This window comes from Danio rerio, chromosome 11 (assembly GCF_052040795.2).
Source record: "Danio rerio strain M-AB ecotype USA chromosome 11, GRCz13ab, whole genome shotgun sequence".
NCBI classification, from domain to species: domain Eukaryota; kingdom Metazoa; phylum Chordata; class Actinopteri; order Cypriniformes; family Danionidae; genus Danio; species Danio rerio.
Window position 1 is genome coordinate 31,833,297 of NC_141031.1, and position 23,841 is coordinate 31,857,137.

A 23,841-nucleotide genomic window follows, 5' to 3' on the forward strand; every position below is an offset into this window, starting at 1 on the left:
CAACACAGGAGCACCACCACTAACTGCTTATACCGTTCCACTTAGGATGTTAAATATATTACTTATTAACTTTTAGCACCATGTTCATCCTGCCAAATTTACTGTATATTTAATAATAATAATAATACATTTTATTTGTAATGCGCTTTTCTTATACTCAAAGCACTACAGGCAAAATACTAAAACGCAATACAAGCAAAACAGCACAACAATAAAAGATGCAATAAAACAATAAAAATATGTACCATAGGATAAAAATGAAAAGTTAAACAAAATGATCATCCTAAATTAAAAGCAATGCTAAAAAGGTGACTCTTAAGAAGTTTTTTTAAAACAATCCAGAGAGGCAGCATTCCTAATGCTGATAGGGAGTTCATGCTAAAGCTTAGGCGCCCTGTGTGAAAAAGCCCTTGGTCTTAAGTTTACACCGTGGTTGATGCAAAGTAAGCCCCGATACAGAACGAAGACTGCGGGCTGGGGTGGTGAGGGTCACCAGGTCGCAAATGTAACTGGGTGCTAACCCATGCACTTCTTTGAAAGTCAAAATCAAGGTCTTAAAACTGGCTTTAACAGGAAGCCAGTGTAATTGTTGTAGCACAGGAGTAATATGGTGGCTCAATGATGTGTTTGTTAGAACCCATGCAGCAGCATTTTGTATATATTGTAGTCTTTTGAGAGAACTTGCAGGTAAACCCCCAAAAAGTGAATTACAGAAATCCAGACGTGATGTAATGATTTACACATTGTACAGTAAGGATGGGTGGTATCTTATTGTTTAAAATGTACCGGTAAAAATTCAACTGTTACACTTCTAATAATGGCAATAAAACCAAAACTACCTCACGAGAATTCAGAAAATTTTGATTTAGTGGCATATTCATGTGAATTCATATAATCTCATTCATACAATTCAGTATGATTTGTTTATCTTCTAATGATTGTTGAGTTTAGGGGTGGGGTTTGGTGCCAAGCCTCCTTTTAAAAATTGTAGATTTTTGTAGCCACTAAACTAACAAAACGTAAAATAGTTACATTTCCTTGTGAGATCAGGCTGATAAAACCTATAATTGGTCTGTGCAAAGAGTTATTATTATAGTACTCTTACTCTTTTGCTCTAAATTCACTTCATAACAACATGGTTTAATACAACAGAATGAATAATTAATCATAACTGTATCATAAAATATCATAGTCAAGAAATTATTACTATATTATAACTATTTCATTGTATTTCTTACAGTGATAAAGGTTGCGTAAATAACATTGCATTGTAAATATACTGTACGCTTATAAAATACCCAGGATGGCTTGAAAAACATATAATCTACAAGGGGCGTAAATTTCATTTAACATGAGGGGGTGACAATAAATACACAACTTTATCATGGCCAATTTTTGAAGGGGACACAAATAAATTGTACATATTTAAATGTACTTACTTCAGGTATTGTCCACGTTAATCAAGACATTTAAGAAAATAATAAAAAAGGATTATACCAACAATACAGTGAGGTCATTTTGGACGTAGCACAGTGATCATTAAGTAAATGCACAGCTAAACAATGCTGGGGGAAAAGGCTTTAGCAAGTTAGTTGCAGTGCACTATCCAGCAAGCTATTGTAAACAAGCTAACGTTAACTAGATGAGTAATATTTTCATCGCTAATACAGCAGATTCATGGAAAATTTGATTGGTAATAAGTTTTTCTGCTGCAACTTATTTATTAATGAGTTTGCATCAACTATGTTAAAGACAATCACTTTCTTTAAAGTAAATAAAAAACCCTACTTACTGGAATTCAGCATTAACTGAGCCGCAACCACACACCTGGCTCATGAGTGAAAAGTAAGTGTCATGACGTACATTCATTTTTTTCAAAATAGAAAATGCAATTTTATTTTTGCACATCCACTCCATCCCCCGCAGGATTTTCACCCATGATAACCTATATATTGACACATGCATTTGTTTATTGTATTTATGCTTGATCCATACATCTATTTCTATCAGCTTTATCCTCTTTGCTGTCCTAGCTGAGCATAACTGATGTCTTTTCTTTAGTGACTTATTTGTGGATATAATGTTCTATTCTCTAGTGTCCAGTATGAATGAAACCTATTTTAATATATGCTAAAGGTTCATTTCTAACATGCTTCAGCACGTTTCTTTTCTCTTGTTTATTCTTGACAAAGTATTTCACTGTGCTTAAATATTTTTGAACTCTGCAGGATAATTGTCATCCAGGAGAAGGGTGTTTTGTAAAATCTAAAAAAAAAAGATTTTTTTTTTTTCTAAACAAGTCTTTTCTTTAAAGATAAAGGACTTTTTTGTCTCAGAAGATGCACAGGAATTATCATCAATAATTTTCTTATCACAATAAATATCAGAAAATATTTTTATATAGTTTTAAGCCCATAGCGTCTATCACTTCTGTATGGCCTGTACTGATATTATAACTGCTAAAGCTGTACTTGTAGGCTTTTCTACCTTTTTCAGCAGCTTATCGTTGCTTTTTTACTACATTTTACATAGCAAACCCCATCAATATATCGTTTCAATTCAATATATATGTATTTTTTATAAAAGTAACCTTGTTTAATTTTTCAACATTAAGAAATGTACAAAGCAGATATTAAGATTTTATAATGCGATTTAAAAGCTTAAATAAATGGGAAAACTCTCAATTTTTAATTAAAGAAAGCTTTTGCGTTGATTGCTAGCATTATTTTTGAGTTGAATATTTTGACAGTGTGAAGCGCGTACAGTTCCTGGTTATAATGATGCAGCAATGGCAAAAGAAACTGGAAGAATCATTTGTCTTTAAGATTTTCCTATAGGGGTTTTGTAACAGGTTTTATAATAAGATTTGTGGTAAACTCGACATAGCAAAACTTGGACACATTGTTCCACAACAAACTGCAGACTCACACCTCAAACATTCTTATCTAGTTGCTTTTTAACTACATTAGTTAAAAAAAAAAATACACAAAACTTAAAAATTCACATTTCTTACACAAGTATGTTTAGTTTATGTTGTACATCAAAACATTAAACTAAAATAGTTGTATGTTTACCACAGATGTTAACAACAAACCCAACTTTAGAATATAATCACATAGGAAAATCTCAAATAAGGTCTAGGACAGGGGTGTCCAAGCTCAATCCTGGAGGGCCTGTGTCCTTTTGAGTTTAGCTCCAACTTGCTTCAACAAACCTGCTAGGACGTTTATATCTAGTAAGAGCTTGACTTGCTGTTTCGGGTGTGTTTGATTCAACACAACATCACAGCAATTCATAGATTTTTGATGTAGTGGCTAATCCGTATGAATTCATACGATCTAATTTGGACAATTAAGTACGATTTGCTCATCCCCCAATGACAGGTGGGTTCCTTTTTAAAATCATAAATTTTCGTAAAACTGAACTTGTACGAATTAGCCACTAAACTGACAAAACATAAAATACTTACGTTTTCTTGTGAGATTAGGCTGGTTTAATGAGGGTTGGAGCTAATCTCTCCAGGCCACCGGCCCTCCAGGACAAAGTTTGAACACCCCTGGTCTAGGTTCGGGTACTCTTCCTATGTTAGAACATTTCAAATTGGTCAGATGGCATTGTGGTGCCATAGAAAAAAAAGAAGAAAAAAAAAACATTGAAATTGGTTTGAGGTTCAGTAATTAAAAAAATGCATATTAAAAACTTTTGAGAACAGATTTTTGATTGGGTATAGTGTCATTAAAACCATGTAAACCCAATACAACCCACTGCTTTTCAAGTGTTCTTGTTCATGATTAAATTTTGGTTGAATTTGACATTGAGGTGAGCTGCCAAGTTCCATGGACAAGGGCCAGATCTCTATTCTTTCATTATTATTATTTTCCCACACAAAACCATTTTTTTAGAGACACATGTGAACTAAAAGTTGGAAAGAAATTTTTTTATGATCGTTGGTCCTTTTTGTTTGACTATCACAGACCCAAAAATTAAATAAAAATCTCAGATTTTGTGTGTGTGTCATCTACAGTTTTTAAAACATCCCTCATCACCTTGTTTTTATACTGTACAGCTGATTAAACATTTCAGATGAGTCTAGTTTATTTTTTTTTTAAATATTTTTTATGTAAGTTTACATAGATAGACATCTTAATTAGAACTCAGGCTGTTCATCTATACTTGATGAAAATTATTCTCCTCACATCTGTCTGCCATTAGCAGAAGCCGACTGAGATTCACAAATGAGGCACATTTTGTTGAACTATGAAAAATTGACTCTGAGGGAGGTGGGTTTTTTGCAAATTGCATTCCACTAGTTGGAGCCTTATAACTTGAAGTGTCAACCAGGCTAGCAATATTCTGCTAATAACAAAGTGTTTGACTATGGTCACAAGGCTACAGATTAAAGTGTTAAACATGCTTTTTCTCCCTCGATAATTTCAAAAATGACCACAGACGTACTTGCCAAAGCAATTTTCATCAAAGGCAAAGGTGTTAATAAAAGTTGTGTGTTTTCATACGTAGTTACTTAATGCCCTCAAAAGCATTTCATGATTCAGTGCTTTTAACAAACACAAAGCTGTATTGAAATAGGGGTCACAAAGCAAGTCAGACTGTTTAGAGACTGGTCAACCACCTCTTTGTTCATTGAACAAATCTCTCTGAACTCTTAAAGAAACCATTTAACCAAAACCAAGGCTTTCTTATTATTTACTCTTTCTCCAAACATCTATGACTTTATTTCTATGGAACACAAACTTGTTAGATAGAAAATGTGCTTCAAACTCCTTTGCGTTCTGTGAAGGAAAGCTAGTGAATAAACAAGGACTAGTTTGATACTGAATTGCATTCAAGTGTTCTTTACTTTAATATTTGTGCATTTGTGTGAAGTGTGCCTGCCTTTAATACTATAAATGTGTTTAAATTTGACATTGCTTAATTCCTGCATTTTTACAGATGATTTATCTACAATATATGTTTGACTTCTCCTCTCATCTCTTTTCATCTTAACAGTTTCTGAAAAGAACAGATATGGTTTTCTTGTTAGTGTAAAAAAAAAAAAAAAAAAAACTTGAAGAAATATATGAATATTATTAAAAATTAAAAATTCAAATGTAATGATCAAAGTATTATACATGATTAATAAATAAAACTTGTTTGAAAAATACACACTTGTTTTTTTTGGTGTTTTAATTTTAATAGGAAAACAATGTAAGTTGAAAAACAAAGTTTCATTTATTTTATTAAAATGTCCTTTTTTAGATAATTCAATTTAATTTACATAATTTTATTTCATTTGATATGCTTTTTGGTTAGTAAACATGATTATATTATATTATATTATATTATATTATATTATATTATATTATATTATATTATATTATATTATGTTATATTATGTTATGTTATGTTATATTATATTATATTACATATACAGCTTTATTGTCATATTAATAGTAAAAAGGCCAATATTAATTTCTATCTATTTTAAAATATCACTAGAGAAGCTCCGATCGATCAGCCGGAGATTAGCATCAGCCAATAATCATATTTTATGACTAGATCTGTACTTACTAATCTGGCCGATCACATAAACCGATCACAAGTGTTCGTTATAAGCAGAAGAAGATGCATTTTGAATTCTTCTGCATCAAATATGCACTTTAAACTTTTTTGTTTATTCAGGCATGTTGAATTATTCTTCCATCATTTGTATTGTATTGCATTGTTAGTCATTTTTCTTATGAATTTTTTGATCTGTTTCATCTATTATTTTCTGTAAAGCTGCTTCTGACCATGACTTGTCCACGCTAAATAGTTATAAAAGACGTGTTTAAGGGATTATATACAACATCCTTGATTTACTCTCTTAGGAAAGGAGAGCTCTCCACTTAAGTATCATACTTAGTGGGAAAATGTGTTTTTGGCAATGTTAAAGTAATATAAAGCTTGAAGCATCAGAATCAGAACTCTGTATCAGCCAATCACCAAGAAGAGGAATCGTTATTTGGTATTGGCTAAAAAAACCTGATCGGAGCTTCCCTAAATATCACCATTTCTGAATTTTTAGTAATATATTCATTTGTTCATTCATTCTTTCATTTCAGAATGGGATTTTGCCATATCATAAAATACCAACTCAAGCTCCACTTTTTCCCCTCACTGTTTTCAGAAGAGCATTTGAATTCAACACGCCACCCAAACAACAACAGACATGACCTATAAGGTTGTGAAATGGACACTGCATTCAGGCTGTCAAAAAGCACAGAGGAAAACATACCATGATGTATGAGTAATTTGAACAGAAAATCTAAAACCCATCCACATTCCTCTGTTGATCTGAAGCCATTCTTGCGCAGGCTTTAAAATCCACTGTACTCAAAGTCTGTCACAGACATGCTATTCTGATTTGTTTTCTGTGGCCTGTAGCTCAGTCAAGCGGCATCTCGTGTTTACTGGACTGTTGCTTGCCCAGGGCTTTCGAATTCGGGAGGTTTGTTTCATTGCCACAAATTTTGAACGGCACACGCCAACAATGAATGTCTCTGAGATTTGATCAAAACACACTCAAGGGGTGATACCTCTAGCGCTTTTTAAGGTCAAAAGTTTAGATATTGGTAGATTTGACTTCCTAATGGAGATCCACATCTAATTGTCACAATAATGTAAATAAAACATCCACACAAATTCAATTCTGAATAAATAATTGGGATTACTGTAGGGCTAAATGATTACTTGCATTTACAACATTTTAAAATATAATTTTTAATGCAATGGCTGCAATTACACCTATACTTTCCATCCAATGTTCCTGGCAGGGGATGATCTTCCCATTCACACATGGACTGCTGATTCACTAGTATTCTTTTCCCACCACCACATCACACGACAACCTCAACATCTTATGTAATTCTAAGTGAGCCTCACATAAGTGGGCTTAACACCACCTGTAGAAACCCTCATAACTCCAGAACTTAATTTTCGGAGCCTTACAGTTCCTTTGTATAACTTGTTTTTCTTGTTTGTACTGCATGTTGTTGTTGAATTGCTGAATGCCTACTTCATTGTAAGTCGTTTTGAACAAATGGAAAGGTTATGCTGCATCCATGCCATGTCACAAACGTCAACATATATTTTGGTGCTGTTTGCATCTTTAGACTTGGAATTAACCGTATCTTAACACTGTGCTCCATGTCTTTCATTTAATTTTATATTATAACTAATAATTTCTTCAAATCATTTAACATATATATTTTTTCATTCACACCCTGGGTCTTAGGAACAAAAACAGTGGCTGCATTCAAGTAGCCGCTAAGTGAATCTTTTCAAGGATTGAAAAAAATAAAATAAAATAAAAAAAGTGAATTAAGTTGTTAATCAGCGGTTACACTTTTTATGACTTTCTTTCATAAGTTGTTCAGTGAGAGTGCTTTTACACCTGCCTTATTTAGTTCGATTGAATCGCACTAGAGTTTGTTTTCCCTTTTGGTGCGGTTCGTTTGGGCAGGTGTGAATGCAGCAATCGTACTCGAGTGCGCACCAAAAGCAGACCAAATAAGCGTACTGAGACCTGCTTGAAGAGGTGGTCTCGGGACGCTTTCAAACGAACCCTGGAGCGGTTCGTTTGTGGTGATTATATGATCCGTACTAAAATAGGTCCAATCGCAAAAAGTACTGCGCATTTTGGACTAATTCAGCTGCCGTAGGCTGATGGGCTGTGCATTATAGGATATGGAGGAAAAATATTTGTTGACAGCGCTTTACCAACAGAGAGAGAGAGAGAGAGAGAGAGAGAGAGAGGGGAAAACATTACCTGATGTATCGTTGATAATTTCCGCAGGATAACCATGTCGCAATTTAGCTAAATTAATTCACGCCTCCTCCTGAAGTGACGAGCGATGCATTAAAACGTTGTTTTCCAGCTGCGGCCGCTCTTCATTCTCGAAATGTATAGTTTGTCTAAAGCAGGGATACAATCAGTCAGCGCAGTCGTCCCTTAGTAAAAAGCGGCATTTTGTGTCTGCCGGTTTTGTTTACCTGCGGGAGTTCATTGGCATTTTCCTGCACATGAATTCTGACCAATCAATAAGCAGTTAAGGAAATATGTTCAACAACATCTGGCCAATGAGAGATGTGGATTGTCAGATAAGCGCTTTTTGGTTCGTTTCAACTGGTTCGGACCAAAGCCAGCAGTGTGATGTGAAAACGACTCAAAGACGTCAGAAGATGCAACAATGTATTATTTATTACCCTTGGTGCAGACCAAATGAAGCAAACTACAAATGTGAAAGCACCCTAAAAATGCAAGTATATGCAAAATATTTGCATGTTGCTGAGTTCTAAAGTTGGTAGATTCTAATCTGTGAATTTGCATCACATGATTGCCTGGGACCAATAGAAGAACACAAAACGTGTATCTCTCTATAAAGAAATGTAAAATATGGAGCAATCGCTAGTTTTATCAGGGTTGCATGATCAGTGTTTCATCCTGCCCCTTAATTTATTGAAACTTTAGAGCATGCAAAATTCTGTCACTTCAGCTTTTAATTTTTTCAACCTGTATTATTATGACAAAGTATTGCACAGTATTGTTATAAAACATTCAATTATACATATCAATTATATTACATAGGTGACATATAAACACTTGTGTCTTTGACAGTTGTAAATCACCATTTTTAAAGCGATGTGATGCTTCGAAATAGGTATTATTGTATAATGTTAAATTACCAATATGAGGCAATGAGCAACTATTTATGTACGTGTCAATAAATAATGGTTAAATAATTCTTCAAAAATGCTGATTCATCCAGTAATGCATTGTGAAATATTTTAATACGTACCTGATTCATTCAAAGTAAATGAAAATTAATGTATTTACTAACATGAACTAATAATGAACGAAGGTGACGTGGTGGCGCAGTGGGTAGCGTTGTCACCTCACAGTAAGAAGGTTGCTGGTTCGAGCCTCGGCTGGGTCAGCTGGCGTTTTTGTGTGGAGTTTGCATGTTTTCCCCGTGTTCATGTTGGTTTCCACTAGGTGCTACGGTTTTCCCCACAAGTCCAAAGACATGAGCTAGAAGTGAAATGGGTAAGCTAAATTGTCCATAGTGTGTGTGAATGAAAGTGTATGGATGTTTCCCAGTGATGGGTTGCAGCTGGAAGGGCATTTGCTGCGTAAAGCATGGACAAGTTGCTGGTTTATTCCGCTGTGGCGACCCCAGATTAATAAAGGGACAAAAAGAAAAGTCGAAAAGAAAATGAATGAATGAATGAATGAATAATGAACAATGAACAAATAATGAAGGATACAAATTGACTAATGACTGTAATAAACATTTTATATTGTTGTTTTTCATGTTGGTAAATACAACAAATACAGTTTAACATTAGTGTTCATTTTAAATTTAAAATATTATTCGGTTTTTTTAGATTGCAGATTGCTCATTTTTCAAAATTGTATTTTAAGTTTCCTATTCAGAATCGTGTTGTCTATTTTCCTAAAAAAATTATTGTGATTCTCAGTTTATCTACAATTGTGCAGCTCTGTCTTGATGCTTGTTGTTTTGTTTTGAAATGCATATGTAACATATGAGCTCAGTGTCGTCACTGTGTTCAAGATAACCTTTTGATAAGGCTCATGCTTGATTCACTCTGTATGATGTTATGGCTTCCCGGCTTCCCACTGATGGAAAAGTCATGAATAAATGCTTAGCTGATTCATTCGGTGCCATAAACAGAAATGCATTCCTGGTGTTCATAACTCAGTATTCGATATGCTTCAAATGTATCTTTATTTTCTTTGAATTTTTTTTTTTTTTCACAAATGGTAAATCTCTTTCATAATCTATCATATCTGTTTAATACTATATTTTTAACCCCTGTTAATCATTAGTTTCACCAAGACATCTATATTTATAGTCCCTGTGTTTAGTTAGTCATTGTCCGGTATTCTCAGTTGTGCTTTGTCGTCACCCCATGTCTTTTCTGTGTCACCTGTGTTTCCCATGTCCTTCCAAATGAGTGTTTGAAAATAAATCTACGTGTTTGATAAATCCTGCAATCCTCTTGCCTTCCTGAGTGAGCCAAGGGGTTACAAACGTGTCCTCATTTTAAATATTACTCTTGAGGATCTGATTTTTCCTTGGTGCTGATATACTTTCATTTTCTCCATCTCACTCGCGCAAGATCAGGTAACCCTGGCAGCAATATATATGTTTAGATTTCAAAGAAAATATCTCATTATTAAACAGGAAACATAAGTTTGATCCCATCAATATTGTAACAAATGCCCTTAAACAATGTAGCCCTTTGACAGCAAACATCAGTGTTTCTTGAGATTTAAATAAGAATAAGGGATGATGGGGCAGGGTGGTGCTGAATATGTGCGTACCTTAGAATAAAATCATATAGGCACCCCTGAAGCTATACATTGTGTTTTGCTGTATGCAATTTAAAAATATATTAATTACTAAACTATAATATATTACCTAAATTTCATGTATTTCCAATATATGTTGTATATTACTCTACACTGCATGGTATTTAATATGTGATTATCTTTGAACACATTCCATAGATGTTTTCTAGAAATTTCTGGACACATACTGTAGATGAAACAAGTTAAAATATTTCAATTCAGTTAATATGTGTTTTATAAGTTAGAAGTTTTTTTCTTTTTTTAGTATAACCCTGCTTTATAATATATACATTATCCAAGTACTAATTGATGACTAAACATTTAATTATTAAACTATGATGCACACAAAAGCAACATTATTTTTGAATTGATTGACCCAGAGTTTTCACAATACAGTTACCACACCGAAATATATTTTTCAGATGGTGTCAACAAACATGTCACAATTTTCTAATAAAATACTGTTGGTTCATGAAAAAGAGCAATTGAATAGGTCTGTTTCTACCTTACTACTGCAAAATATCACAGAGTTGAAGTCAGAATTTTTAGCCCCTCTTTGATGTTTTTTTTTTTCTTTTTTAAATATTTCCCAAATTATGTTAAACAAAGCAAGGAAAATTCTGGAAAAAAAAATAGTTTGTTTTATTTTTCCTAATTACCCTAACCTGCCTAGTTAACCTAATTCACCTAGTTAAGCCTTTAAATGTAACTTTAAGCTGTACAGAAGTGTCTTGAAAAATATCTAGTCAAATATTTACTGTCATCATGGCAAAGATAAAATAAATCAGTTATTAGAAATGAGTTATTTAAACTATTATGTTTAGAAATGTGTTGAAAAAATCTCTCTGTTAAACAGAAATTGGGGGAAAAAATAAACAGGGGCTAATAATTCAGGGGGGCTAATTATTCTGACATCAACTGATAGTGCATGTAGTTTGCATTTGTGTTGCTCTGTATGCAAGTGTGTGTCTGTACAATTGTATTAGACAGACAGTGTGAGAAAGTGTGCACATTCATTAAATAATAAACTATTGTATTTGACAGAGTGGGAGAAAGAAAGTGTGTACAATTATTAAATAATAAAATACTGTATTTGACTGAGTAGGAGAAAAATTGTGTACATTCATTAAGTAATGAAATATTGTATTTGACAGAGTGGATAAAAAAGTGTGTACAATAATTTAAACATATAAAACATCGAATCAATTGATTTTTTAAATTGCTTTATTACTGTCTTTGTTAGTTTTTGTTGTTTTGCTGTTAAGGAAGTTTGCCGAAGCGGTCACAATAAGTTATTCCAATGTAATGCATTCAAAAACTGCCTGGGATTATTCTAGCTCCATGTTTCAGTAAAAACAGTTGCAGAGCTTAGTTAAAACCTTCATAAACTAATTGGAATTAAGCATCCACTAGCCCTTTTGTATAATCTGTAAACACAGGTTTATTTTATACTATCGTAAGCATTTTGTTGCTTTGTTTTGGTTTTCCATACTTTATATGATATCATTATTATACACTATCTTTATTATATAATACTCTATATTATAGTCAATAGTGGAAGCTTAAGACCTAAGCAATGGGAGAAAGATTTAATAATTTAATAATTGCAATGTTAGAGAATAAATCTGGAGTCTGGACACATTTCTTGGTGAAGATTTTCTTTGTTCTTCTAATTATGTTGCCCTCTGCCTTCAAGCTGTGATGATCAAAGAAGACGTATGCTAAGAACAATGCTCAGCAAGCATGTTCTTACCGATAAGAGCTGCCAAGACTATATATTTGATGAACAGTTGCGACAGACTTCCAGCTTCCAAATGAGCCAGTAAGCTCAATCCCAGAGAAGTTTGCAGTGATGATAGACAGACCAAAAAGCCATTTGATTATTTTAAAGGCACAATATATTTTTAAAATAATAATAGTAACAATAAAATTGAATTGCTCCTTGGATTAGCTCTGAACAGGATGTTAGCAGTTCTTATTACATTTATTTTTGATTGAATCACTTTTTTCCAACAAATAAAAGAGCTTATTGCGTTGCCTATATTACAAAATACTGTTTTGATAGAATAGTATAGTAACAACAAAAGATCTGTTCATTCATTTCCCTTCAGCTTAGTCTCTAATCAGAGGTCACCAGAACGAAATGAACCGCCAACTATTCCGGCAGATTTTTTATGCAACGGATGCCCTTCAAGCCGCAATCCAGTACTGGGAAACACCCATACACACTCATAATCACACACACACACGTTTATCGACCACAGCCAATTTTGTATATTCAATTTACTTATAGTGTATGTGTTTGAGCTGTGGGGGAATCAGGAACACCCAGAGAAAACTTACATGAACACAGGCAGAACATGCAAACTCCTCACAGAAAAGGCTCCTGGACCAGCCGGGACTTAAAACAGCGACTGCTGTGAAGCTAACCACTGAGCCACTATGCCATCTTACAACAATAGACTATTTCCTAAGATAAATAAATAGTGTATATAAACGGTCTGATTTTGATCACCAATTGTGTTTGTATAATGTTACATCAGTGAATGATTTCTAGTTCGAACTCATGATTTTAGGTCTGCTATAATGCCAAGTTTTGTTTTTATGTTAGGTATTTTTGCGCTTAACTGTTTTGATTGGTGGACTAATACATAAACAATAATGAACAGTAAAATTTTCTAATTGAATCTAATTTTCTTCTAATGGCCACTGTAAAAACACTTTTCCCACGCATGTATCATTACCCTGACTGTAAATCAGCTAAATAAATAAATAGAAATTAACCCTGTCCAAAAACTGGCCCTTTAGCAGAACATAAGTACAGAAAACACCCAGCAAAATGACAGTTCTAATAAAAAATATATATAATTTATTTATCAGTAATGTCAGGTGTTTCTCATCCACGTTAACTCCTCTTTTGCTCTTTTTACAGCTTGGTTCTGCTTTATGCTTCGTCCAGATGTCAAGACAATCCGTCTACACATCGCTGTCTTATCAGACGTGACCTCTAAGCTGACACTGACCGGGAGGGATCAAATGTCCATCAAGAGAAAATCAATACTTGTGCTCAAGGTCCCCAACTCCACTTAAGTCAAAAGTAGTTAGAGGATGTGATGTATAAGTCAGCAACCTGTGGATGAGCTTTGAGTAGAGTCTAGCTCTCCTTTTGGGATGTTGTATGGAATAAACTTAAAACAACCTTTTTTGTTTGTTTTCTTGCTTTGTGTGTGTGTGTGTGTGTGTGTGTTATATATATATATATATATATATATATATATATATATATATATATATATATATATATATATATATTTTTTTTTTTACAATATTTAGAGACAATGTTATCAAAAAAGAAAAAAAATAAGAAGAAAAAGGTTGATTTTCCAGTGATGGGTTGTAGCTGGAAGGGCATCTGCTGCGTAAAACATATGCTGGATAAGTTGGTAGTTCATTCCGCTGTGGCAACCCCATATTAATAAAAGGGACTGAATGAATGATTAATAAAGAAAATGAACGAACGAACGAACGAACGAATGTAAAAGGTTGATGGACTTATTGGGTTATATTTTTTATGTATTTATGAAATTATAAAATCTTTTTTAATATGTTAGGCTTTAGTGTTTGATGTTTTTATGCTCTTGTTGGCTCTTATGCAACATAATTTTGTTCTACATTAAAATTTATTAAAATTTGTTTTAAATGACAAAAATAAAGTAAACTATACCTGAACTGAACCTGAAATGAGTTTTATATAATATAAATAATATTTCATTTTAATGTGTTAAACATAAAAATAAATTAAATAGTGTTTAAAACGTAGTGTTAAGATATAGTGTGAAGACTTGCATTACTAAAGAATTAAAAAAAATATATATCCATGTGTCCTTAATCACTAAAATAACCCTAAACTAATCCAGTCAGTATTTTTTTTCTGCTGTAATATGCATTAGATGCTCAATGAAAGATTGAAGGCATTAACTCACACAAATAAATTATTTAGATTAAATGAAGAAAAACTATGTGCTTTTATTATTCATTAAAAATTATATTATTATATAATATAATTATAAGAATTATATAATAATACTACTTATACTACTACTACTACTAATAATAATAATAATAATAATAATTATTATTATTATTATTATTATTATTAGGGTAGTAGTATTATTATTGTCAAATACATTTTTGTGAATACATTTTCACAATTAATAATAACATTTCAAAAACGCCTAAACGTTATTTTGATCCACTATTATTGGATATTTGTTCCACTAATAATAATAATAATAATAATAATAATAATAATAATAATAATAATAATAATAATAATAATGGCCTTAAATATTTGAATCTTTTGTTAATTTAATCAAAGAACAAGTTGTACGATGAACACAGGGTTTGCAAATCTTCTATGCTGAATCGGACCACTGGGATACACTGGAATTCAAATAAATGAATGGTAGTCCTTGTACTTACAGGAGAAGGAAGTTTTGCAGAGACTGAAACGGCAGTCTTGACAGATTGGCCACTGAGCAGCATGACAGCTGCCTCCTCATCCCCTGCTAGCATGCAGACTCACAAGAAACTATTGGCTGTCAATCAAATGGAATTTCTAAATAGTACAGGCATGAGGGGAATATATGTGGACTATTGCAATCACCGCGAGTACAGCCGAGCTGCCAAAATGATGGAATCCATAGGCACCCAGCATGAAAACCTGGAAATGAAGATTTGATTCTAGCGTTCAGAAAGCCTATTGTGGGATTTTCTGTCTTCTGACTCCCCACGCTAAAGGTGTGTTGTCCTAACACACTCAGGTAATGAGTATGTTGTATGCGATTCTGTCAATATTTCAGGGGAAACTTGTGACAGATTTTACACAGGGTTCTGTTTACTTCCCCTCGCAGAGCCACAATGGCTTATTTGGATGTCCAGAAATCTGCAGCGACATGTAAACCACCTGGAGCGAAGCCTATATTTAATTCTGTCACAAACAGAAGGAGAAATACTGTTTGCAGAAAGACAAGGTAGGCTAACGTTTGACTCTAAGGCATGCATTGACCCTGATGTCAAGCCGCTCGAGAGTCTTTGTTTATTTGCATCTCCCCGTGAACCAGGCCATTGTATTATGTGGAATAATTGACAACAGGCCTTTGAATTATTGTGGGGTAAAAATGAACACCTGAGGTGGTGATGTGGTAAGTTTATTCTTACAGACTAAGGCAGATTATTCTTACTTTTGGCTACCACACATAAAGGCATTGTTCAGATGATGTAATTCCTGACATTTGTAAGAATTTGTCCTCAAACCACTCCTATGTGTGGGTCTAAAGTCAACCAAAAAAGGCAGTACACTTCATGTTTTCGGACCTAAAAACAGTGTTCAGTGCAAGACCTGCTTGGAAATACATTAGCTGTGCAAATAATAGACAATCAGAATCAAGCATTCAACATCCCCATAGTTTAAGTAAGGCATAATCAATGGCTAAGGTAAATGCATGATGTGGAGTAGGGTTGTGTCGATAGACGATGCCATCGTCGATGGCCGACAAACTTCACGATGCTGAGCCGGCATCGCGATCCATTGCCCCGCCCCACATTTACATTGGTATATATCTTATTATTTGCATGTCATCTAAATAACAATAACGGTCTTTTCATGAGCTGTGTTAAATTTTACGCACTTGCACGGCTGACAGCATCGTGAGGATTAAATTAAGGATTATACAGCACCTCTCACTCTTAAAATGTGTAGATTCAGTGGCAAACGCTGCTACCTACAAACCCCATCCCACAGACTTTACAGTGAATGGCTTTAGTCATTTTCATAGTGGACTTGAAACACTGGAAGTCTTTTATCCACTCTTGGAAAAGTGTAAATGATGGATTAACATTCAGCACATGATTACTAATAAGATGTGCCATTATTAGTAACTTTAGGTAACCCTGTCAGTGTTAATTTCATTCTCTCATCTTCAGAGCTTCACATTTTCGCGGTTGTAGCTCCTGTCATCTGAAGGCAGAAGGCATTGACTTAGTGATTGACAGCTGATATTAACCATTCATTCGAGTTCAGTTCTAGAGCAGTGAGCCAACAAGAAGGCGTGGCAAGCATTGCAGGCTTTTTAACTTTAGCGATTTCACATAATAACTGTTTAATCTGTTCCTGAGTGCTGCATTTTGCCATATTTAGGTGCGAAGATGCATTCTGCATAAATGTCTCCTAAATCCCCGCACGTGGTGAGCATTTTGCAGTGAAAACAATAAAAATGTATGCCCTTCAGTGAACTCTAACCAAACTCTCGTCTCCTCCACCAGCTGAGGGAAAAGCCATTATAACGTGAAAAAAAAAATATATTGACAGGTGGTCATTTGTTTGTAACTTTATTTATTTATGGTTTGGTTATGGGTAAAGCAAAGACCATGTGGGTCAGGTAGTAAAAACGGTAGGCTACAATTGATTAATTCGTTATGAATTAATTTATATTTAACAACCACCCACCCTCCCCCTACGACGATGATGGCATCATCCATCGAGATGTTTCACATTTGACATTGTACGATGCCAAATTGGTCAACATCGCCCAACCCTAATGTGGAGGGAAAAAACCCCCTCAGACAAAGCGGGGAAAAAAAGTGTATTTAAAATCCTTTAACACACAACAAGCTGTTGATTATCCCACTTATTCTTAAGGTCCCACTTATCATTAAATTGGTCATTTGAGAGTTATAGACAGGTTAAAACTAGTTTTGCTCTTTCCAGCACAATATTGGACCACATTTTTGTCAGTTAGGGCATGTTTTGATTTTCTAGTCCCTGCTTTGAATCAGTCACCAGAAAGGGAGAAAGTGTGTGTGAGAGAGATTCTATGTATGCATATGAATAACACAGGCATATCTAATAGCTTATAGTAACATATTAGCTCTCTCTAGACTGTTTGAAAGTTAGATAATCCCCATCAGCTCTCAGGTCAAGCACATGTTGGTCTCCTTAAAGGGGTGATCTACTACGATATCATATTTTAAACTTTAGTTCATGTGTAATGTAGCTGTGTGAACATAAACAACATCTCTGAATATAAGACGCTCAAAGTTTAATGCAAAAGGAGATATTGATTGGCTTTTACAGAGTTAGCTTAGCAAAGCATACAGTGAACGAAGTTTGAGGACTACAAAAAAAAAATACATCAGGGTTAATGACATCGCACAATTATGCACATACACCCTGCACAGTGACAGGGTGTGGCCAGAGGCGCAGTAATGTTATAGCAGAGAAAGCTAAAATGCCGTCCAAACCCTGCTATTTTCACAGAACTTGTTTTGTTTCTGTATTTGGGCTTCCAAAGGACATGACACAAAAAGAGAAGTGCTTACAAATTAATTGTAATTATGGTGCAGAGAATTATAAAAAAAGATATAGAGCTCTAGCATTTGACAAAGGACAGCTTCCAGAATCTCACACAGTTCAGTGCTGAATCCGGCTGAAAACTCCTTAAAGAAATAGCAGCTCCAACCATTATAGACAAAGATGTGGATTGTAAGCCACCACCTGTAAGTATTTTTATTAGTTAAAATTGATCTATTACATGCCTGGTTTCTACTGTTAATGGTATGTTGTAGCAAGGACATAAACAAGGATGTGAACAATGAGAAATGCTGTTCGGCACCAGCAACAATTTAGCTATGAAGTCATAATTATCCATCAAACTCCTGTAAACACCCAAAATCTTCACCAGTGCTGCAGTGTCTCTCTATGCGGGCCCTTTCCGTGCATTCTACATCCCAAATAATGAACTTGCCAAAGATATGTGAACACTTTATTTTACTTCCGCATGCTTATTCGAAGATATGTGAAAGACACTTGTCAGGTTTTACTTTAGAGTGCAGGCATGAGTTTCAGCTGTGTCTGCTGTGTCATTTTCTCTCTGATTCAGGCTCAAACTGATAAGGCTAACAGGTAATGTGGAGCCGATCCACAAATCACAGCATGGTATGTTAGCTAACCAATCAGAGCATCTTGAGGGAGGGCTTTTGAACAGTGATCACTACTGAAGCTATATGTGCAATAAACAATTTTATTTCACACCACCTAGCTACCTAGAAAACAATGATTAAAATTTTAAAGACACTGTGACACTTTTTTGTCCAGTATGTGATTGGCTTAACACTGTAAATATCTTCCTTGAACTACTTTAACTTTGCGTTTATCTGAAAATAATTATACACCTTAGAATATTCATCAGACTCACGCATTAGACAGCCCCATCCCATAAGCTGTTTTAATAGAGCAAATTAAAGTGTCTTCAAATGATCATCAGCTTCTGATTTCTGCTAACAAGTGATACGCGACAGCACCTCTCCAGTCGATACGTCTGTGTGAAGTATAATTGCAAAGTGTTTGTTACACTTGACAGAAGACCCACTTTAGCAATAATCTCAGCCGGTGTTATTGATCTGTGCTCGGCGGGGGCTTGTGTTCCACTGCATGAACCGAGTGTGTGCGGCAGGACGCTGCCAAGAAAGTGACCCTGTATATCAGCCCGATGAGAGGAAAGCTTCGCTCACATACAACACATCTGGTGCCAACTCATTTGGCTCCCTTCCTCCTAAATGTGGCAGTAGTTTTCCCACAGTGATGGATGCATTATACATAGACAGTATTAGAAGACATTTAGGGATCTGCAAAATAATATATTCGTGGAGATTTGTTTAATTTGATAGGTAACACTTTATTTGTATGGTCCTTAAGGTCCCAATTGTTGAAGTATGAGCTATAACAATTGTCTGCTTTTCAATATCGGACAGAATTTTTACATAAGTCATAGTTAGCTCATGGTGTTAAATTGTTCATCTTTGGCTATAACCTAATATAATTTGAAGTTTATTGGTATTGACCAGAATGCAAGTATGATAGTGCTTAATATGTTGTTAGTTAGCATTAGCTTACTTAGCTTCTGCTGATAAATTGTTCATCTTTTGCTATAAGTGAATATAATTTAGTTATAGGCAAATAACTTTTGGCTATAACTAAAAAACAGTTTAAACCAGCCTAGGCTGGTTGGGTCGTTTAGCTGGTTGACCAGCCTGGTTTTAGAGGAATTTTGTCCATTCCAGACTGGTTTCCAGCCATTACACCCTGGACTTAGCTGGTCAGGCTGGGAAATGACCATCTAAAACCAGCTTGACCAGCATGGGAGCCCATCCAAAATCAGCTGGTCAAGCTGGTTTTAGATGGTCATTTCCCAGCCTGACCAGCTATGACCAAGTTAGAAATGGCTGGAAACCAGCCTGGAAAAGGCCAAAACCCTTTAAAACCAGGCAACCAGATTAGGCTGGTTTAAGCCGTTTTTTTTTTTTTTTTAATCAGCAGGGTGTATTGTTATTGACCACAATGTATGTATAATAGGGCTTAATAATCTGTTAGTTAGCATTAGCCTAATAAGCCTCTAATAGAATAATAGTATCATTAGCTTATTGAGCTTATGCTGGTAAATTGTTCAAATTTGGCTGTAACTGAAAGTAATTTGGGGGCTTATTGTTATTGACCAGAATGTATGTATTATAGGGCTTAATATTTTGCTATCATTAACCTAGTTAACTCCTGCTACAATTTTAGTATAATTAGCTTACTGAGCACCTGCTGATTAATTGTTCCATCTTTGGCTATAACAATAAAATGTGGGGTTTATTGTTATTGACCAGAATGTAAGCATAATAGTGCTTAATGTGTTGTTACAGTTTTTCTTGTTTGCTTTGACCTGGTTAAAGAAACTAGGTTCCACTTCATTTTCATTTTCACTATCCCAGCCGAGCAGAAGACAGGTCTTGCAAATTTGTAAACCTTTTCTCATTGGGTTGACACATTTTCCTTACCATTTTTCAAAACAGTTAACACAGATGTCATTCAAGCAGTCCAAACTCCATTGTTTTAGCTATGGTAACCAAACAGAAACCATCTATTCCTAACCATTAGACACTACCAAGATCAGTTTGAATTCACTGAAGCAGCGATTTGTAACTCCTACACTCAAGTCTTCAATTAGCAATCAGTCTGCAAACCTTATATAAATGGTGGAAGGTCTGTGTTGTTCTGTGCCAGCATGGATGGAGGAGGTCAATAGTGGCTATGTCCTATACTCCCAAAAGATTTGACTGCACATTGGTTTAAATGTGTTTAATATTTACAGTATTTCAGTACTTTTGTCTGTTTTTACAGTATTTTAGTTTTCAGCCACAGTTTGAAAATTGTCATGAATTCAATATAAATTTAACCAAAGCATTTCCTATTCTGGATCCAATTCTTTGCAAAAAGGCAAATTTGACGGCCCAAATAGAAAGACAACAAATGGCATTGGCAATAGGCTACAATGACAAGCAATGGTGGTGCACTGACTTCTATATTTTGTATTTTGTTGTCCATTGTGTAATAATTAATTGAAAGAGCTCATATATCTGTTTGCAAGTTGTGTTGTTTGAAGGTAAAACTAGCTTTTGTTTCATATTTTAAATGTTTTGACACGATACGTGCCTCTTGCAAGCAAAATGTGTCATTTTGACCATGAGTGCTGCTGTTTAGGCCTGTGTGTCTACTGTTTTGAAAAGGTGGAGTTTAGGTGACAACTGCATCCAAGCAATCGAGAAAAACTGTTTTTGTTCATCTTTGGATATGACGGAACATAATTTGGTCCTTATTGCTGACCAAAATGTAATAGGGCTTAATATTTTGTCAGTTAGCATTAGCCTAGTTATCACGTGCTAAAATATTAGTATTATAAGCTTACTTATCTCCTGCTGGTAAATTGCTGATGTTTAGCTATAACTTAATTTAATTTGATTCTTATCTTGTTATTGACCAGAACACAAGTATAATATGGCTTAATATGTTGTTAGTTAGCATTGCCATAGTTTGACCCTGCTAGAATATTTATAAACAATTTATAACTACATCATACAGATGCTTGTCAAAAGGATTCAGACAGAATTCTAATAAATAAAGATACTTTAGTTAGCATTAGCCTATTTTTCATCAAGCAATTCAGTGTTTCCTTTGTCAGCCGAGCAACAGCCATTAACTGCAAGTACAATCCCCAATGCCCAAGACTCACTATAATCACATAGAAGTGTTGTCATATGATGAATAGGACAAAAGATTGATGATCCAACCATTATCAACTCATGAGTGAAATCCATTGATGTATTATGTAACATACAAAAGCAGAAAGTAAGTGACTGACAGGTTGATCGCCAGCATAGGTTTCAGTAATTAGTTCTCAAATGGGAAAATTAAGGATGCATAAAGCGTAAGTCAATCCTATCCCCATGCGTCCTATCTGCACAATTTAATCTGAATTTAGCATGAATGAATGTGATGGGTAGATATCATGCACATTATCATATTTTGAGGTGTTGGGTAATACCATCCCTGTATGTGGTATAAAAAGGCAGTTTTGTAAGTAAATAGCACATTCTACCATGCTGAGAATTAATTGGGGTGGGGAATAAAATACATGATGTTCCTATGGATGTCAATGTAAATAAAAAAGATCTGTTTAACTACTTTTCCCAATGGCCGTGTCATTATGTTTCTCATTATAGAGTCTAGATGTGACAGAGCTAATGGCAAAACTTAAAATGTGACTCCCTCCTTATTACAGCAGAAAAAAAAGATATTTGAGCAAATCTGTTGTATTTACATAAAATGAATCACAACCAAAGGGCAACTATAAACTATTCTAACAAAATACTTTAGGATCATGATACAACATGTGTTTATCCCAATAAATTTGTAAGAAATAAGCCTAAAATAAAATTGTAATTTAGGGTGTTTTCACACTTGTAGATCTTTTATTTAATTTAGTTTCAAGAGGTTAAAATTGTCACAAATGTTGCACTTTGTTCTTGTTGTGGTTCACTTTCACACGCCAAAGCTTTTTGAAAGGACCAAAGTAGCTAAAACAAGTCTTTTATTTTTCAGACTCCCGCTAAGCTGTCATGCATCCTTATTTTATTTATTAATTTTCACAACGGATAAAGAGTCCTGTATCATAATTTTGTATGGTTTGAATTTGACATGAAACGCACTTTTACCTGAAGTAATGATATCCTGCCCTAGTCATAATTCTTTCTTTATATAGCCATATATGCATATTACATATCCAGAATACACCAGAATACTGTGTGATATAGTCTGGTTCATCAATTCTTTGAGTTTTGCTTTCTCACTACAATAGATCTGCTCCAGAGTTTGTTTCAATCAAGCCGAGACCACCTCATTCAGGCGATCTCAGACCGATTGGTTAGGTGTGGATCCGAGCACGATTATGGGATTCACATATGCCAAATGAAGGTTCAGAAACAAAAGTCTAAGTGTGAAAGCACCCTAACAGAAAAAAAGGACACGCTAAATGGTGGTTTAGTAGAATGTTTTGTTGGGTGTAAAACATTTTTGACACCTCATTTCAATATAAATGTAAGATTTTTTAATATTTAAGATGTTAGGTGAAATTTTATTGATTTATTCATTCGTTCGTAGCAACTATGGCTATATTCATGGAAAGAACAAGTTAATCCGTGCCCAAGTCTTTCTTACATATAAATACAATTTACACTCTTTAACTTAACTTACTTAACCTGCAAGTCTTTGGACTGAGAGGAAACCAGAGTAGAGGTCTGCACGAACTGTTTTTATAGTCTCACTCCCGTGAGGTTTTATTCCGCACTGACCGATTTTCTACCCAACCTGACCATTCCAGCTAACTTTAGATCTGGTTTCTCTGCCATGATAAAGCAAGCTTTGGGGACCGTTATGCAGATAATGATGCATTTTTTTTCCACACAGACTGTGTGGAAAAAAACATGCAAAAAGCACTGGTAATGCGTTCATCATGTGTAACAGTCATGAGCACTGGCTGTAAAGGTGCTCAATGAGAATGAGGAAATCACAGATGTGCTGTTCTAAAAAAATGTCAGGACTTGGGAACGCTATATTGTTAGACCCCCCGCTCCTGTTTAAATTACACCCGAGTAACCAACGGCTACCGCATTTTATTCTGAAATTTATTACTGTGCCCCAAGAAATCGGATGGGGTACCGTGGGAATGCAGACCTCTAAACCAGAGTACCTGGAGGAAACCCTTATATTGTGCATTTGTATATTTTTTAACCCCTAAAATCTGTAAAAATGGGTGGCTAAAAACATTGACACAGGATTTCAGTTTTTACTATTCCTACATATGCTTTCACTCACCCTAAACATGATGACTTCATTAAAGAAAATTATGTCACGATCACCAGCAAGCTAGCTTGGGTAGATTGCTGGCAAACAACACATCTTTCATTGAACTGGACTACAAATACCATCAAGCACCTCACACACACCAGTTACTTATTCCCTCTGATTGCTCCCACACAGCTGGAAGCTC

The 23,841-nt window shown here is 34.7% G+C and overlaps 1 protein-coding gene across 22 annotated transcripts in view; it reads right to left on the reverse strand.

Moving 5' to 3' along the window:
• The window catches only part of LOC147834839 (uncharacterized), a 245,798-nt gene that overhangs the window by 141,128 nt on the left and 80,829 nt on the right, over window positions 1-23,841 (reverse strand). For 5 of the 22 annotated variants that reach the window (XR_015502696.1, XR_015502694.1, XR_015502693.1 and 2 more), the window contains exon 3: window positions 3,470-3,580. The exons of 16 other annotated variants lie outside the window; for them this stretch is intronic. The gene's annotated coding sequence lies outside the window, so the exon portion shown is untranslated. Of the gene's footprint in view, window positions 1-2,291; window positions 3,215-3,469; window positions 3,581-23,841 lie in introns of those variants that run through there. One more of the 22 variants, XR_015502698.1, reaches the window with a different exon arrangement.